The 19539-nt window shown below is 38.7% G+C and overlaps 1 protein-coding gene and 1 pseudogene across 5 annotated transcripts in view; both read right to left on the bottom strand.

Annotated features, from left to right (window-relative positions):
- DLG2 (discs large MAGUK scaffold protein 2) overlaps positions 1-19539 on the bottom strand; it is a 2065329-nt gene that overhangs the window by 988537 nt on the left and 1057253 nt on the right. The gene's annotated exons all lie outside the window — the stretch shown is intronic.
- LOC125078430 (T-complex protein 1 subunit zeta-like) lies at positions 14597-16743 on the bottom strand (annotated as a pseudogene).

The following is a 19539-nucleotide window of genomic DNA, read 5'->3' as shown; positions in this document are numbered from 1 at the left end:
GAAATTGCGCTGAGAAAAGATGACAACCCCCAATTTACAGCTTCTTGATATCAACTGCGGAAACACTTTTTTTTCCTTCTAAATTTATGTTTGTAAATTTATTTTTAAGGTAGAATGTCCTTCTCCTTTCAAGGTAGGGTAGGAATAATCAAATGAAATGAATGAATGTATGAATAATAAAAATGAACACTCTCTTTGGTAATTTTGTTTACCCTAAAGTCCAAACAGTACCTTTGCTTTAGACTCTAGGTTGAATGAATCCCTCCTTCAGGAACTACTGAAAATTAATGATGGCATTCACACTTCAGAATTATATCAGAGTTTATATACATTTTGTCTCTCCTACGATATCTGGAATAATGCCAGTACTTAGAAGCTTCCAAATAAATCTTCATTAAGTGATTTGATTTAAAAATTTATTTTGACAACCACTAAAGTACCAAGTAGTCTGCTAATCACAAACAATGTAGGAACCTCAATAGCCCAATGCTTATATGAATGCTACATAACAATCTTCAACAAAAAAGTAGCCACTGGGGAGTGCTCATGGTGCCTCCAGAGTGCTAGAAAATTATGCTGGTTTTTTATACACTCTTCCTCAGCATTTTTTAAACTCACCTCATAATTAAATCATCTGAGATGTATATTAAAAATGCAGGTTCTCAGGGCCCTGCCTAAAGATCCTGATTCGATTGGTTTCAATGGGCCCATGTATGCAGATTTTTAAAAAAAGGGGTTCCACATGGTTCTCGTGGTGAAGTAAAATTTGGGAAAAATGAATTCTCACAGCAACCCTTTCAACTAAGTAAGATGAATATATGGATACTCAGAATGTTCTGTGACATGCTCAAGGTCACACACTTAGCAGACGACAGAGCTGCAGTTCAAAATTAGTTCTGCATGCTCCAAAGCCTATATAAGTCTACCCACTCAACTTTTTCAGCCAAGGCAAATAAAAGGCTATAGGATTATTGCTGTTCCTCGGACTTGAGAAAGCTACGCATGCCCTTGAACTAAGCTCTGGGATGAACTGAAGCCAGGATCCAGCCAAATTAACTGGGACCAGAATGTGGACAGTAGGCTGTGACCAGAGCTGGAGTGAATCTGACCTAGTTTAAACTCTGCTTCAGCCTGACAAAGAAAAAAATGACTGCGGCGGTGGTGGGAGGGTTTGGGGGGGGGGGGCGGCGGTCTCTGTCTTTGCCTTTGAATCCAAAGGCAAGCTCTTTTCTCAGCCAAGGCAAGCAAAGGGCTTTAGGATTATTGCCTTTCATTCTTACACATGGGCAAGAGGCCAGGTGGCATTTCCAAAGGCCATAGGCATTTCTTAGTAAAACCACAAAGACAGCTCTGCCTGTGCCCTCCCAGTAGGAGAACCATTCTAACTTTTGGGTTGTGCTAATATTTCTTTAGTTTTTCTGCATGGGAAAGTCTGTCTGTCCTCAGATTTCTTAGTAAACAATATCAGTACTTACCAAGAACTTCTGGGAGTATAGAGAACTTGTATGTTAATGGAGATCCAACTATCAGAATGCAGTGCCTTAAAAACATCAGGTTTGAGACAATATGGGGAGGTTGCTACTAGTAATTCTATCCTGAATGCTTCCACTTTATTTACCTTATTGGTTTGTTTTTCTTCTGCACTTGACTTTGAACTTTAGGGACTATTTCTCGTTGATCTTTAGATTTATAGTGGTTTGCACAGGACAGAACATGAAAACTATATATGTTTGTAGTAGGAATTTGCAAAATAATTTAACTATGTGATCTTAAGCAAATAGCCTAATCTCATTTGGTCTTTTTCTTTCTCTGAAAAGTGTAAGTAATAATAATTGGCTACCTATTTCACAGGGCCATTGGGCTAATGGAAAGAGACATCAGAGGGCACCTTGTAAACCATAAGACATCCAATGTCTTGTATTATGTGAATATAAAGTGGGTGGATTATGTCCCATTCATCATTCTACTTTGTGGTACCTGTCACAGTGCCTACCCCAGAGTAGGTACTGAAACAATGTTTAACAACTATCCTAAGCCTCAGTTTACCATTGAGGACAGCAGCACAGTGCTCAATCTCACCAGATTTTCATTTCAATCCCATCTAGTACTCATATTATCATGTTTTAGAGGAAAAGACAATACAAAGCTTAAAGAGACCAATGACTTGCCCAAGGTCACAAACATTGAATTGGGAGGATCTTGGACTAAACCATCTGGGTATCATTTCAGTGTCCTCATCCTTCACAGTTTATGAGCAACGATGAAACTGGGATTGATAGAGGGACTAAAAGAGAAGAGAGGGGAAAAGAAGAAAATACAGGATAATGATTCAACCAATGAATGCTAACAGAGGCAATTTAAAGAAGATGTCTAATAATGTCCCTAGGCAAAAAATGTATTTAAATCTAAGATATTTTCTTTAAAATAGACGTTATTCACAGCCTCAGTAGATTCTCCTTAAGAAAACTAAAAGCAAACTCCGTAATCAGTTCCTCCAACAAATTTCACTACCAAAGTATGATGAGTGTGTTGAAAGCTCTTGAAACGTCAGCATCTGCTTTACTGGGACTCATCTCATCTGATCATTTATTTGACAGAGGAACAGCTTCAACTTCTGCAGTTTTCCTTAAATTGCTGAGATATTTTTCCCCCCAATTAAATCACCCAGTGACAGCAGCAGTTCTATTAGGCTACTTTCTTAACTCGGTCAGGAGGCAGAAAGATAACAAGGTAAGGCTTGCAACAATATAAATCATAGTAAGAACCATCGCTCAGCAGCTTCGGATCCAAATCAAAGCTGTGAAATACAGGATGACATTAGATGTTGAAATGAAAAATACCAACCATGTTTCTCTGAGGCTCCGGCTTTAATACACAGACACATTTTATGTAACCGTCTGCTCAGAGGATTAGTAAAACAGAGGTTGCAAAACCTGGAAATCCTCCTACCCACATTAAGCTAATTGAGTCGGAGACAATCAATTCATCACATTTGCAGCCTGATTTATACGCAACTCACCCTGCCCTAGAGCAGAAAGTGAAATGTTATGAGCTAGTTATTCCTAAAATTTCAAACCCAGTCACTCTGAACCTGTCAATATCTTAATGGTACAGAGAAAAGAGGAAGCATCCAATTCAAGTGCACTTCTGTGACCCAGAGGAAAAAATAAATATCCACCGTGCATTTGATGACTGACATTTCCACGAACAATCTAGCCACATATCGGAAACCCTCTGTGCCTGAATACTATGGCAAATGCATCATCGTTTTAGCAAGTTGATGGGGTAATTTGAAATCAGTTCTTTGCTAGACTGCAACTTCCATTCAGCATAAAGACAACAATCTTTCGACAGTTAAAACCCCAATTCAAAGAGGAAGGATATTATAGCTCTTGGCTTGCATAGCTGGTAAAAGCGTATGATACTAACCAATAAACACAGAAAATTGCCTTAGGAGTGCACATCAAAAGTACTGAGAGAGTGGGATCAGAAGCAGAAGTTCTGCACGGACAATTGCACCCTCAGCCCTCCGCGTCAGCAAACCTGTTGGTCCCCGCTGCTGAGGACTGCCATGGGAGCCTGGTCTTCACTGACACTGGTTTGGGAGCTCTCCTGGGTTTTTTGTTTTGTTTTGTTTTTCTGATACTTACAAAAGATTTCTTCTTGAGAAGGACAAGCATGCCTATTCAGACAAAAACTGGGAGGCAGAGAAATGACAATCACAGATTCTCAGAGATGGAAGGGGGCTTAAAATTCGTTCCATCCCCAAAGTCTTAACTATAGGCCTGTGGTCTTAAAGGAGTCCATAGATGGGCTTTGTGTGAGCTGTATATTCCCTGAAAATTTATGTGCCATTTTAGTGGGTATGCATTGCTGTGTTTTCTGTATTTTAAGATTTTATTTATTTGTCAGACAGAGAGAGAGAGAGAGAGCATGCATAAGCAGGGGAGTGGCAGGCAGAGGGAGAAGCAGGCTTCCTGCTGAGCAAGGAGACCATGCAGGACAGGATCCCAGAACCCTGTTTTTTATTTTTTGTTTTTGTTTTTAAGATTTTATTTATTTATTTGACAGACAGAGATCACAAGTAGGCAGAGAGGCAGGCAGAGAGAGAGTGGGAAGCAGGTTCCCTGATGAGCAGAGAGCCTGATGTGGAGCTCAATCCCAGGACCCTGAGATTATGACCTGAACCGAAGGCAGATACTTAGCCCACTGAGCCCCCAGGCACCCCAGAACCCTGGGTTCTCAACCTGAGCTGAAGGCAGACACTTAACTGACTGAGGCACCCAGTCATTTGTGTTTTTGTTTTTTTTTTAAAGTGGGAAAAGCGTTCATAATTTTAAACAATTTGTCAAACTTCATGACCTTAAAAAAAAGGTAAATATATTCTTGTCCAATATCCTATCTCATACCTGACTTAACTCTACAATATTGTATTTGAAGATTTTCTGGCCTCTGTTTACACATCTTCAGTTATAGGAAGCTCACTCCCTTAGGAAGAAGCCCATCCTATCTTTGGGCAGCTCTGCATTTAAAATAAAAAACGAACAGTAACAACAAAAACTTCCATGGCTTCTGTCTCCTCGTTGCCTACTCAAGAGGTCATGGTATATACAGAAATTGTACAGAATAGTTGCTCTTTATAAACTGTCTGATGCCAGGGACTACCATGTCCTTTGAGCTGAGACAATTCTCCAAGGACAACATCACTCATGCCTTTGATTTTTACATCTGATGAGATTTTTAATCTTCTCACCAGCATATTTGCCCCGCTCCAGAAGCACTCTGGTTTGCCACCATTCTCCCTGAAATATCCTTCTTGGATCCTAAGGCCACACTTTGGACAGTACAGAATTATCAACTCCTCGGTCTTGGTATGACCATTCCATTAGCGTAGCCAAAAACTCTATTGACTTTTGTGGGATCCCCACATACTGGCAACTCTGTGAACTGACTGCATGCTGAGCCGCTCGAGCCCCTTTTTCCTTATCAGGTGTCGCTCTTTCTTACCTATTAACTATCCCAAAAAGTGGGAGTGAGGAGAGGAGAATGAAAGGGAGAAATGGAGACTATAGAAATCAGAAGGGAAGGTGGAGGTTGCCAGAGGAATCTGGTGGGGGTGGGGGTATTTTAAGCGCAGGTAGTAAAATGCAAGCTGACAAACAACAACCTTTTTAGTCTTAAAAACTTCCCTAAATGTGTTTATTATTGTCTTCAGTATACAAATGTGGAAATCAGAGCTCAGAGAGGTTCCATGATTTCCCAAATGGCACCCTTCCGACACCCAGCCCACATTGCCCTGCAGCTCTGGTAGAGCACTGTGTAGATCTGTTTTGTTTTTTTTTTTTTTTTAAGATTGTATTTATTTATTTGACAGACAGAGATCACAAGTAGGCAGAGAGGCAGGCAGAGAGAGAGAGAGGAGGAGACAGGCTCCCTGCTGAGTAGAGAGCCCAATGTGGGGCTCGATCCCAGGACCCTGAGACCATGACCTGAGCCAAAGGCAGAGGCTTTAACCCACTGAGTCACCCAGATGCCCCTGGATCTGTCTTTTAGATATGAGTCCTTTAAATCTGGGTTTTTTTTTTAATGTAACTATTTCATCAATGTTTATGCAAATATGCAACATGATATCACCGTTAACTAATGATGAAGCAGATGTTATTCTTACTTAATCAAACTGGCACACAATTTAGCTAGAGAGATTTAGGAGGAGAGAGATTTTTTGTCCAAAGTCAACAACCTTTATTTGGCCCTTGGAAAAAGCTGAACATTGGCATAAACAAATAAAAAGTTAATGATAACAATTTCCAGCAACATCTAGAAACTGGAATAACTAAACCTCTGTGACCTGTTGAGTAGAACACATCTATTCTTTACTTATGAAATAGAGAAATAAACTGTGGTCTGGGAATGTGGGACCCACATTCCGGTCCTAGCTTTAGCATTAACTACGTGTCTGCCCTAGGAAATATTATAACATATCTGACTCGTATGTGTAGAATAATAGTGTGAGATTACATTATCTCAAATGCCCCTGCTTATTTCTATGATTCTATGATCTTACTATTGAATACGGGTCATCTGCGGGGTTCCGCGCAGCACAAGATCTAAATTGTAACAAGGTATTATGCCGTTTTTGTAAGGATTCCATTTTCTAATTCATATAAATACGTTGAACGGTTAGTAGCACCTTTTTTTTTTTGCTAGTAGCAGCTTTACTTAAGTTGTTCATAAAAGGAGAAAGACAGCCTTTTCTATTGAACTACATGTAAGTTAATGATTTCAAAATTAATTTTAAATAGTTCTCCATAATTATGACATTTTAACATGTAAGTTTATAATTGTATTAAATAAAAGATTATATAATTTGATATATGTATTATGTATACTATACTATGTATTATGTATTTTTGTATGTAATTTATTTTTATTAATTAAATTTTATCATTAAAAGCTAATAACAGGAATGTTTTACTGTTCTTTGAGAAAATAACACAACTACTTAGATTCCTTCAACCAAGGTGAGGGAATCTATCTCTTTCATCTCAACATGAAGAGATAAAACCAGAAAATCTCTAGAGAACCAGCTGTGACATTTAATTTACTACAATTTGGAGCTGATTTTTGTAAGTGACCCATGACTTCTATGTGTGCCCTGTGACTGAAGGGCCCTTAAAGTGACCCTCCATTGGTGTTATATGTAAAGGAACATCAGTAAGAGCCTCTTGAAAGCATTGCAAATGAACTTACCTTTGACCCCAAATTGGCCACGAACTCTAACACACTCAATGTTCTGCCAATAAAGAAGGAACAAATCACCTGATGTCACTGTGATTTTGATGAGTCAGCTGGCCTGGGGGAATACATCCTAGGAGTACTGCATTGGAGTTAAATCTATTCACCTGACACTGGCAATTCCTCTGTGAGTTGGGGAGAATCAATTCAACTTTCTCTACCATATTTTCTCATAAAACATTCTCTCTTAAAAAAGCATTATAAGGTTTCCTTTGTATATGCCTATACGGGAATTTTTTAAAAATTGCCTTCTGGAATTCCGTTTGTACTTAATAATCTTATTAAGTAAGGTTTAAAAAGCACTTACATAGTTTATGCTCCCTAAATCATTAATGCACATCTTGATTTTCCTAATAGAACTTAAATTCCTCATCGACAGAGGCTCTATCTCTTTTTTTGTCTCTAACGGTCTTTGGCAAAGTTCTGGTAATACACATGGCAATCATTCAGTATATGCTGTGGCACAATGGAGTTTAAGACAACAGTTCTTCAAAGTTAGTATGTAACAAGTCACCTGGAGAGGTAATAAAAATATAGAACCCTAGGCTTGTTGAAGTAGGGTGGGGCTAGACTTCTGTGTGATTCTAATACACATCCAAGTTAGAGAAATTCCAGTTTAAGTAACTTAATTTGTAGTAATGGCAGCCACAACAGATGCTGGACAGAGAGAATAGGAGTGATTAATACTACAAAGTATTTAAGTTCAGGATTTGACATTTCTGACCAATGTGTTTTCAGGGAATCATTTAACTCCTCTGGGTCTCAGGTTTTCTATGACCTATCCTCCTTTTACACTACGGGAAGTTGGACCAGATCAGTGGTTCCCTGACTTTTTTGACCTTGATCACACTAAGAAATATATTTTACATTGTAAGCCAGTGCTCACCAAATGCACCCACACTAAACTGAAGCATGATTTCTACCTGTAACGTACTCTCTTATTTTCTATTCTGTTCTGTTATTCTCTTCTAAAATTACAAACTAAATCCATTTCACATCTACTAATGGGTCAGTTGCAGCTAGAAAATCCTGGATTTGCTTGTCCCCTTCCATTGTAAAACTACGCACTTCTCCTTCACTGGTGAATAATATAGTACCATGACTGAGAGGGAGGGTATGATGTCAGACTAGCGTCATCATATCCCAGACTATCAAGGACTAACTGCATGATCTTAGACAAATTTTTTTCTAACCTCTTTGTGCCCATTTTCTTTTGTCCACAAAGTGGGAATAATAAGAAGCCGTATTTTATGGGGTGATTGAATGGAATAACTCAATACATGTAAAACATTTAGAATAGTGTTAACATACAATAGGAATTAAAGAAATACTATATTTTACTACTATTATTTCTCTTAAAACAACCTCTAGGTAGAAAGGTTGATAAATGCATATGAATACAAAGAAAGAAAAATTCATTATATTAGATTTTAGACCTTAGCAGTAACTCATACCCCTTCCTCCCTGTAAAGGAAACTAGTATTTTTATTGAACAAATATAAATGAACAAACAGAGACTGTTGATATGACTAAAATCCCCTTGTTGAAGAGAACCCCAGGTTAACTTGATTTTGACAATGACAAAATTATATCATACAAAATGGTACCAGAGTGAAGGCTTAGAGTTTACAGAAGTGGGATTCGATCTATAGTTAGAATTAGTGAAGTATGATCATAAACACATTGTTTGACAAAGAATAAAAACTGGTTGCATTTTCACGAGTTAATAATAGTCTCCAGAATTTTATTTTGGTTAATGCATGAATTCAACAAAACTGTTAAGTTTCCCTATTTTATTACTGAAAGTTTACTAGGTATCAACTTGGAGCTATGAAATAATTAAAAAAAATTAAAGTAATAATTTTTAATAAACATATGAGGGATTATATGTCTAAGTCAAACACTCTCTCCAAGTAACACCTTGAAAGATTATACAAAGATTCTAACATCTTCCATAACTAGTCATCAAAGAAAATACATCTTTTTACGCTTTAGTCTTGTTTGAACCACCTAACACCTGATCATGCCCTCAGCTTATTTACTACCACTTCATTTGAGCTAGCCAAATTGACATTCACTTTCACGTAAGAGATGATGTTGGACTCTTGTTTAGCTGAACTGAGGGTATTCTGTAGTGTAAAGCCATTGTTTGGAGGACAGCAAGTGTGATACTATAACAAGAGTCCATCTTCACTGTGAGCTCAAAGAGTCGAATGATCTGAAATTAAGTTTTGCTCTTTCATACACACATTTTCTGTTTTTAAAATAGAAATAATTACCATATATTGAGCACCTAGTAGGTGTCAAGTGCTATGTTAAAGACAATTGATGTGTTGTCTCAAGCAATCCCTACCGAATATTACAGCATATTACTATTTACAGTAGGGGAGAGGGCACTAGGTTTGCTAGGAAACAAAACAGATGGAATTGCTTTGCCAAGTAAGTCTGATTCTAAAGTCCATCTGCTTTCCACTGGATATTATTACTTTTCCAAATTAGTAGGGAAAGAGTTAAAAATTCCACAGCCCAATCAACATCAACACTTATTTATGAATGTATGTGCGAGATGTGGAATAATTTCTATGCGTCTGTGCTAATAAAAAAGAAAATACTCTCATTAAGCCCCTGTGAGGGTAGCCTCCGTGAGCTCTCTATATATTCTTATATTTTCTTTTTTTCTTTCTTTTTTAATTAAGAGAGAGCATGAGAACAGAAGTGAGCAGTGGGGAGAGGGTCAGAGGGAGAGAAAGAATCTTAAGCAGGTTCCTCATCCAGCATGGAGCTCCAAGTAGGGCTCAATCTCATGACCCTAAGAACTTGGCCTGAGCCAAAATCAAGCCAAAGGCTTAACCGACTGAGCCTCCCATGCACCCGTATGGATATTATTTCTTATCGTTACAGAAAGCCTCGGCAATAGTGAAATTTTAGTCTTGAGAAGAACTTCTGTATGCAACTTAGGAATATCCGCAGCTACAAATAGTCACTAATGACATTTATTTATGATTATTACAAGTACTCATATTTTAAAGCATTATGCCTTTAATATACTTATCCTAATATTTCTTAGAGAAAATTTAGTATCGCTGTTGCTATAATTAGCATACAGATGAACAAAATAGGAGATTTGGATGCCATTCCACTGACTTATCTTTCCAAAGTCGTGGAGAAAGCCCCTTAACCCATGGTTGGCTACTCCTAGATAGCATTTTTTAATTGTAAGATAATGTGGTAGGTCTTATACCTATTATTGTCTTCTTCCCTTTCTTGAACTTCTGGCTTGAATATCCAGGATTATTTGAGGTAAGCGATCAGTATCCTTTCCAATTTATGATAACTGAAGAAATGTTTCATTTGCATAGGATTTCGACCAGGAGCTTTTGTGTCTGGATTCAGTATATGTGTCTGTCAAGGCCATATTTCACTCAGCCATTTCCTTTCACCAAGGTCTGGGCATGGAACAAAAATGCATTATTCACAAGTATGCAAATCCCTGCCAAAACCTTCTTATGTTTTTAGTAACTAAGAGCTTCTCAATTTAGCCTTACAAATCTCAGGTTTTTCCCTTAAGACCATATGCTTCCTGAACCAACAACAGCTCAGCTACTCCCACCATCTAGTGGCAAGAGACAGAAATGAGCGAATTTTACATTTTTTTTTTAAATCATGAATTTTCTAAAATAGTAAAAACAGCTTAGTTTTCTAATTAGTAATACTACTAAAAGGACTATGGCTAAAATGGAAAAAAAATCCATTTTTTTCAGTTAATGGTTAGGACCCCATGATTATTGGATTCAAATATGTTTCATAAGGTATTTCTTTCTCTCTCTCTTTTTTAGTTATCAAGTAACAAGTATTTAAAAGATATCTAGTGTTTGGCCAATACTACTCTAAGCATGTCAGAGGAACTACATTTTTTTAAATTGTATAAAATATGATCCTCTTCTACTAGAAATGTTTGACTCAGTTAAGAAACATCAGGCTATGCACTGTGGTAAATCACTCATTACTTCATGGTCTCGTCAACAGTCTCCTTTCTATCCATAAATCCCTGGTGTGGCAGTACTGTCTCTTACACTGCAGTCCTCGGCTCTCTCCCCTCTTCCCCTGGACAACCCCGGCCATACTGCTTCAACTACACTGAAGGCTCCAAGGCTCCCTTTCTAGATCAGCCCGCTCTCAATCCCCAGATCTCTGTTTCAAACTGCATATGAAGCCTATCAACCTGGGTATAACAAAAATACTTCAAATTCCATTATTAATACCCAAACTCAGAATCTTTTTTGCCACACCCTAAAATCTGCTTTCCTTTGGCATTTTTTATAAAAGATTTTATTTGTTTGTTTGTTTGTTTGTTTGATCGAGAAAGAGAAGGAGAGCACAAGTAGGCAGAGGGCAGAGGGAGAAGGAGACTCCCTTCTCGCCTGATATAGGTCTTGATCCCAGGACCCTGAGATCATGATCTGAGCTGAAGGCAGATGTTTAATTGATTGAGGCACCCAGGGGCCCCTTCTTGGAATTCTTGATTTCATTTCATGATACTGCCTCCATAAAATCGGTCAAATGGGGGCACCTGGGTGGCTCAGTGGGTTAAAACCTCTGCCTTGGGCTTAGGTCATGGTCCCAGGGTCCTGGGATCAAGTCCTGCATCAGGCTCTCTGCTCAGCGAGGAGCCTGCTTCCTTCTCTCTCTCTGCCTGCCTCTCTGCCTACTTGTGATCTCTGTCTGTCAAATAAATAAATGAAATCTTAAAAAGAAAATCAGTCAAATGAAAAAAAAAAGTGAATTAGCCTCTATTTCTCTCTCTCCTCTACTTTCTATACTTATTAGGTCTCAAGGTCCTGATGATGTCTCTTCCTAAATAAGCTTTCTAGTCTATCCCTTGTTCCACCCCAATGCCTCTGCTTTAATCCCAGAGATTGTCCATCTCCGGTGTTTTCCGGTGTTTTACCTGATGCCCTTGACTGTGATATCACTGTTTTCTTTTCTTCTACTTTGCTACATGACATGAGTAATATTCTAATTTGCAAATCTGACCAGGTTTCTCCTCTTCCAAACTCTACAGTCACTCCTCGTTACCTACAAGGCGAAGTCTAATCTCCACATAAGACCCTTCATTACCTGTTTCTACCCATCTCTCTTGCTTTGTGGCATGATTTGGGCGGGTACTTCTTCCTTCATCCTTTCATTCTCTCCCTCTCCCCTTCTCAACTATCTGCAATTTCTAGAATTCTTCCAGAATTCTTCAGATTGGTTCATATAAAACTTAACTGCATCTCAGAAATGCCAGATGATTTTCCCAAGTTTATCCAGCCAGAAAGTGTAGAATCAGAATTCAAACACATATTTTTTTGCTCCAAAGCCCATGATGTTTTACAGTAACTGTAGCACTTTCTGCCGGGAAGTAATGAAAATATGAACTAGGAATAGTAGCTGTGGATACGAAGAGGGAGGTAAGAACCCTAAGATATTTGAAACAAAGAAGAGACTAAGATGAAAAAAAAAAAAAGTTCCAAAACGAATCCCCAAGTTTCTAGTTTAAAATATATGAATAATATTAGTACCTCACTCACAATAAGGATAACTATGATTTTTCACTTATTTATTATTATTATTATTATTAATTACTTATTATGAACTTATTTCTCATGTGTCAAGCTCTGAGCTAAGATCTTTGAATAGCTCTTTCTCAAAGATCACAGAGGCATATACATGGATGCCACTATTTTATAAATATAAAAACTGAGGCTAGAGAAAGTTAAGTAACTTGAGGAAGCTCACATTAGCTAGCTAGTAAGTAGAGGAGCTGGTATTTGAATCTGATTGAGTCTGATTTCAGGGCTAGAATGAATTCTTATGTTATATTTCCTATTGGTTATATTATCCTTGGGCTATGTCTCTGCTTTAGTATTTTCAAAAGTGTATCTGTCCAACCAAAAATTTATTTTATTTGTAAGAAAGCGTTCCATGACCAAATATGTTTGGGAAATACTGTATAATAACCATAGTCCCATCTTACAGGTTTCTATTACATATTATCATATTAAAAACTTGTAGAAATCCGGGGCGCCTGGGTGGCTCAGTGGGTTAAAGCCTCTGCCTTCGGCTCGGGTCATGATCCCAGCTGGGATCGAGCCCCACATCGGGCTCTCTGCTCTGCGGGGAGCCTGCTTCCTCCTCTCTCTCTCTCTGCCTGCCTGTCTGCCTACTTGTGATCTCTGTCTGTCAAATAAATAAAATCTTTAAAAAAAAAAAAAAAACTTGTAGAAATCCTTTAAAAAGTTAGTAGATTTAAATTCCCAAATAATTTCAGCATTCATGCTTTTATTTTCTTTGTAATGCTGATAAAAATCCACCAATATTATTTGGGAAATACTGGTTGAATTTCATTATAGATGACTGAAAATAAGGGAGAAAAAAGAAAATAAAACAAAATGAAAATAAGATATGGTCTAGTTACAGGAGCTTCTGCACTTTAAAAAAAAAAGATTTTATTTATTTGACAGAGATCAGAAGTAGGCAGAGAGGCAGGCAGATAAAGAGGGGAAAGCAGGCTCCCTGCTGAGCAGAGAGCCTGATGCCAGGCTCCATTCCATGTCCCTGAGATCATGACCTGAGCTGAAGGCAGAGGCTTAACCCACTGAGCCACCCAGGCGCCCCCAGGAGCTAGCACACTTATTAAGAGAAAGACAAATGTAATGGAAAGGACAATATATAGTTATGCAAAAATTATTTAGAATAATAAAATAATATATATTTTTAAAAAGCTAAGTCAGGCAAGAATTAACAAGGATGGCTTCATGGAGGAAGGGTAATTATTATACTGTTGGGTAAAATATACTTTCCTATAAACCAGGTCTGGCAACTCTGATAAGGAAACAGTGAAGCAACGTACACTTCGTTATCTTTCTTGCCTACAATTTATATACCAGCTTCTTCATTCATAAGCAATCTCTCTTAAATTTCCCCAAACTTGCATTGCCTATAGTTTCTCCACTGTTTTCCCATATATATTCAACAAATGCACGGTGTTCCAAGGGTATAGAAATATATCCTAACCTCTCCTATTCTGACTTTTCAGTAAAGCTTCTAGAACTGTTTATTCTGGCAGAAAATCACATTTATCTGATTAAAGACATTCACACCAATCTATGAAAAAGAACTTTAATCTTCCTTGTAAATAGTCATTGAATCTAAGATGGCTTTAACTGTAAGACACATCATTTTTTTTACGTACCCTAGGAGATAGTGCCAATTTTAGTTGCGAGATGCCATTTATTTTAGGACATGTTTCATATATGTAATAAAGGAGGAAATATCAGCTTGAAAGTTGATGACAGTCTATATCAATGATGAGTAGGTCAGGGAAAAGAGGACAACAGAAATGGGAAAACAAGAAGTCTGTGCCTTGATTTCTTGCCTGTTTTGATATTAATGACACAAATCTCACAGAAGGGGATTATTTATGAGTGTTTGTATAGCCACTTACAAATAATTAACCCAACAAGTGTTTGTTGAAGGACTAAGGACATAATAATGAACAAAACCAATACAAAACTTAACTGTGGGATGTAATGATGGTATAGTAAATTTATTAAAACAAAGCCCATGATTATGCAGAAAAGTAGAATTAGAACAACCTACTGGATTTCTGATTGAACAAATATCGTGTTAACCTGGAATGGAGCTTTCTTCCTTTATTAATTTGTGGTTGAATGTGTAACTTTTACACACTTATTTCTGAAAATGGTAAGTTAGTTTATAAAATTAAGCATATATGGAATGAATATTTTTTTTTTTGTTCTTCAAGTTACATTTAATAACAAGGTAGATAACATATACTTAACTAACATGGGACTTTTGTATCACTGAAGCTAAAGCAAACATCCTTCTCATTGGGTAAAAACGGCCTGCTTGATGGGTGTACACTGCAGTGCAATTTAAAAAAATACTCTAATTTCAGAACTTCAGAATTTAAGTGTCAGTGTTTTTTTTTCATATGGGAAAAGAAAATGCTTTTGAAAATTGTTTGAAGCTTGGACAAAAATTCTGTTGCTATATTCTTAGGATCACTCTATAGTCTTCATGATTCAGATGACATGAAGGAAGCTTCAAATTCAACCTTTTAGAGAAGACATTCCAGCTCACATGATCTCATCAACCAGGAGAATGTTGGTGGCAATCACAGTGCAGGAGTGAAGCAGCTGTTTCTTTACACAATAGTTATCCCATATGCCTACTTCGGCTGCTACCATTGGCTCACCTGTGTTCAGGTCCACACCGACAAGTTGACCTGATTCTGAATGTTCTGCTTGAACTTTAACTAGTGTTTCCTGAAGGTCAAAACCAGAATTCTGAGCAAGTACCTTGGGAATAATGAGCAATGCATCAGCAAATGCTTGAACTCCCAGCTGGGCCCTGCCCTTTACACTGGGCTTGTACTTAATCAAGGCTTCTGCCATTGCCACTTCCATTGCACCTGCTCCTGGAACTACACAGCCATCATCAAGAGCATTTTTAACAGCCCTCAAGCCATCTCTTATAGCATCTTTGATTTGTGTGAGTGTGTGCTTATTTGGTCCTTTGATCAATAATGTGACAGAGCGAGGATTATTACATTTCTCAATAAAAGTGAACTTCTCTTCTCCCAATGTATATTCATAGACAAGTCCTGCATGTCCCAAACAATCAGGACTTAGGTCATCAAAGGAATTTATTTATTTTTTATTTTTTTAAAATTTTTTTTAAAAGATTTTATTTATTTATTTGACAGAGAGATCACAAGTAGATGGAGAGGCAGGCAGAGAGAGAGAGAGAGGGAAGCAGGCTCCCTGCTGAGCAGAGAGCCCGATGCGGGACTCGATCCCAGGACCCTGAGATCATGACCTGAGCCGAAGGCAGCGGCTTAACCCACTGAGCCACCCAGGCGCCCCGCATCAAAGGAATTTAGAGCCACTCCACCACAAGCAAGAGTCAGCCTTTCCATATTTCTCCTTTTAGCTCTACGCAGAGCTACTATACCTTCTTTTGCAAGAGCATCTAAGGAAAAGGGGTCAATTCCCTTTTGATTAATAACAACGAATCCTTTATCTGAATCAGCACAAACTTTCTTTTTCAATTCTATTATTTTTTTAACTCTATCTTCAATGAATTTTCTTTCAGCCTTTACAAGCTTCTCTCTCTCTTCCGCACTCTTGTAAAAAAAGCCAGAATTCACCTCTGTTTTTTCATATTCTAATGACACATTGCATGTGAGGATGTATGCATCTTCTACTCTTTTTTTCATATCAGGATGCCGTGCCCCATGGTCCAAAACAAGACCTCTGATTAAGCTTGTATCAGTTTCAGATTTATGTTTCATCTCCATGATTTCAACCATGAAGAGGTCGATAGGTTCATCTTGTTTTTTAATGGCCAAAATGGCGTCCACCACAGCCTCTGTTAAGACATCAGCAAGTTCAGCATGCACTTTAGTATGCAGAGATGTTTTGGCCACATCTATAAGTGTTTCCCTGTCCATTTTTGCTTACTTTGACTTGTTCCAAAAACTGAAGTGCTTCAAATCCTTCTGTTATTATTCTGGGATGAAGACCTTCAGAAATGTAGAGATCTGCCGGCTTCAGTAGCTCGCCAATGATTAGGACATTGGAAGTGGTACCATCACCAGTTATGTCATCTTGGGCTGTTGCTACTTTGGCTATTAAGGAGGCTGTTGGGTGCTGAATTTGCATTTCATGAAGCAGCACATTGCCGTCTTTAGTGAGCTTGATGTCTCCAGCTCCCGAAACGAGCATCTTCATGGTGCCTTTGGGCCCCAAGTTGGTCCTCAGCACATCCTGCAGGCCCCGGGCCGCGCTGATGTTCACCGCCAGCGCCGCCTGGGCTCGAGCCACCTCGGCCTTGGGGTTCAGGGTCTTCACGGCCGCCATCACTAATCAGCACAGGAAGAGGACTGGAATGAATATTTTAAAAGAATAAGTAACCTAGTAAAAATTATAGAATGAGGTCTTGCCAGGTCCTGGGAAGAAGAACATGATTAATGGCTGTGGTTGGTTGGACTTATTTGAGATCTTCACCGACAGATGCGTCTACTGTGAGGAGTAGATCTCAGTGAAGAAAATTCTTCAGTTGCTCAAGACAAAGTGTGTCTCTCCTGCCAAGATACACATCTTTACAATGTCAAAGGATTTTTCAAAAGGAAACTAGCTCCCAAATACTAGTTTTGTTTTGTTTTGTTTTGTTTTTAGTCACAGGAGCAGAGAGAACATATTCCCTTGGAAGTTCACCACTGGGTGAACTGAGGTATTTTAATGATAGAACTTATTTTCCTTCTATTTCCTCATAAAGTTCCCGTCTATCACCACTCTTGTTGGCTCTCACTTAGAAAACGGTATTTCTTAGACATTCCCTTATATATCTGCTTAGTAATTGTTTTCAAGGATAAGGCCATATGAAATAAAGGACCTTCTCCTTTTACATACATGGACCTGGTAAGTGAAAATTTGAATCTGAGATCTCTTTAAAAATAGAACAGTTTAGAGAAAGGTGATGTAGCACAGGAGTGATAAAGAATTCAGTCTTTCAGGGCACCTGGGTGGCTCAGTTGGTTAAGCGACTGCCTTTGGCTCAGATCACGATCCCAGGGTTCTGGGATCAAGACCCACACTGGGCTCTTGGCTCAGCGGGAGGTCTGCTTTGCCCTTCGCCTTCTGCCTTCCTGTCTGCCTACTTGTGCTCTCTCTCTCGCTCTATCAAATAAATAAATAAAATCTTAAAAAAAAAAAAAAAGAACACAGGCTTTGGATCCAGAGAGACCTGGGTTGAGTTACAATTACTTGCACTCCGATTTACTGGTTCTTGGATTGTAGGAAACTATTTAACTTTAAAATCGTGCATAATCTGGGACTCCTGGGTGGCTCAGTTGGTTGAGGGACTGCCTTTGGCTCGGGTCATGGTCCTGGAGTCCCGGGATGGAGTCCCACATTGGGCTCCCAGCTCCACGGGGAGTCTGCTTCTCCCTCTGACCTTCTCCTCACTCATGCTCTCTCTCACTGTCTCTCTCTCAAATAAATAAATAAATAAAATATTTTTTTAAAAAATCGTGCATAATCTTGTAGAGATAAAATGAGATAAATGAAGCGATTTTAAATATTTGTCATGATAGCTGGCTAATAATAATAATAATACGATCAAAAACAACATTTGGTGAGTGGTTACTGTGTGCCAAACTTTTTCTAAGCAGTTTACGTATATTACTTTATTTGATTAGTACACAAATCCCATGAGATAAATACTATTGCTTCTTCCATTTTACTAAAGAGGAGCCTAAGACAGAGAGGTTAACTTGATCGAGGTCACATAGCTACTGAATGAAAGGGCCGGGATTGAAATCCAGGTATTCTAAAGTCCAGGTTCTTAAAAATAAGCCTGACTTGGGGCGCCTGGGTGGCTCAGTGGGTTAAAGCCTCTGCCTTCGGCTCAGGTCATGATCCCAGGGTCCTGGGATTGAGCCCCGCATCGGGTTCTCTGCTGGGCGGAGAGCCTGCTTCCTCCTATCTCTCCTGCCTGCTTCTCTGCCTGCTTCTCTGCCTACTTGTGATCTCTGTCAAATGAATAAATAAAATCTTTAAAAAAAAAAAAATGAGCCTGACTGAATCCTCCCTCATCCCCTCTCCTGCTCGCTTTCTCTCTCTCTCTCTCAACAGATACTCTGTAAAGAGTACTCTCCACAATGTCTGAGGTCTCATGGTATATAAGCTTCAGGAATGTGAATTTCTGTTGCGGAGTGAGAGTAAGTAATAAATAATTAGACCTGAGATCTTTTAAGAAAGTGATAAGTATATGTAAAATCACGTTTTAGGGGCGCCTGGGTGGCTCAGTGGTTAAAGCCTCTGCCTTCGGCTCAGGTCATGATCTCAGGGTCCTGGGATCGAGTCCCGCATCGGGCTCTCTGCTCAGCAGGGAGCCTGCCTCCTCCTCCTGTCTCTCTCTGCCTGCCTCTCTGCCTACTTGTGATCTGTCAAATAAAAAATTAAAAAAAAATCACGTTTTACTGCCCTTGGTTTCCCCATCGCCTATTATGATATGCATAGTAGAGACCCAATTAATATTATGGAATTGACTTAAATGGAAAAGAAAATTCTCATGTTTTATTATAAGCCAGCTTCTTTTGTGGAAGATTCTAGGTAGCATCTGAAGAGAAAGCATCCCCATCTTGAGGCAAAGAAAACAAATTCTGTTAAATTCACTGCAAAATTGCATTTCTCCTTCTAAACCCATATTTCACAATGGCCAAGGCATTCTAATGAAAGCAGGCTAAGCGAGCCCATCTATCAGCCAAGCAGCAGGTGTGCACCAAAGGCAGATGATTCTTAGAACCAAGGCTTCCAGTGATAAGCGATGATGGAAGAAACGATTGACAAACCTGCAATGGTAAGATTGCTCTGCTAATGATTCAGAGCCTGCTCGGTGCAGCATTTCAACTGTTATCCAGCAATCTCACACTCTATTCAGGCATGCCATATGTAAATTTCTAATTAATACTAGAGAGCTGCATTGACTCCAAAGTAAGATTCAGGGACATTATCTGATTGTGGGTTTTGCCTCTTCACTCTTCCCTCTTTTAATGCTTGACCCAAGAGGACCAGAAAGATCAAAGGAGCAAAGAAGTTGAAAATAAGCCAGGTCTAATTGAGAATTTGTACCTTCTTAGCATTTCTCTGGCTCTAATAGGTTTCCTTTATGAGA

Source organism: Lutra lutra, chromosome 10, assembly GCF_902655055.1.
Source record: "Lutra lutra chromosome 10, mLutLut1.2, whole genome shotgun sequence".
Taxonomy (NCBI): Eukaryota; Metazoa; Chordata; class Mammalia; order Carnivora; family Mustelidae; genus Lutra; species Lutra lutra.
The sequence above is the reverse complement of the archived record's forward strand: the minus strand, read 5'-3'. Positions and strand labels throughout refer to the sequence as shown.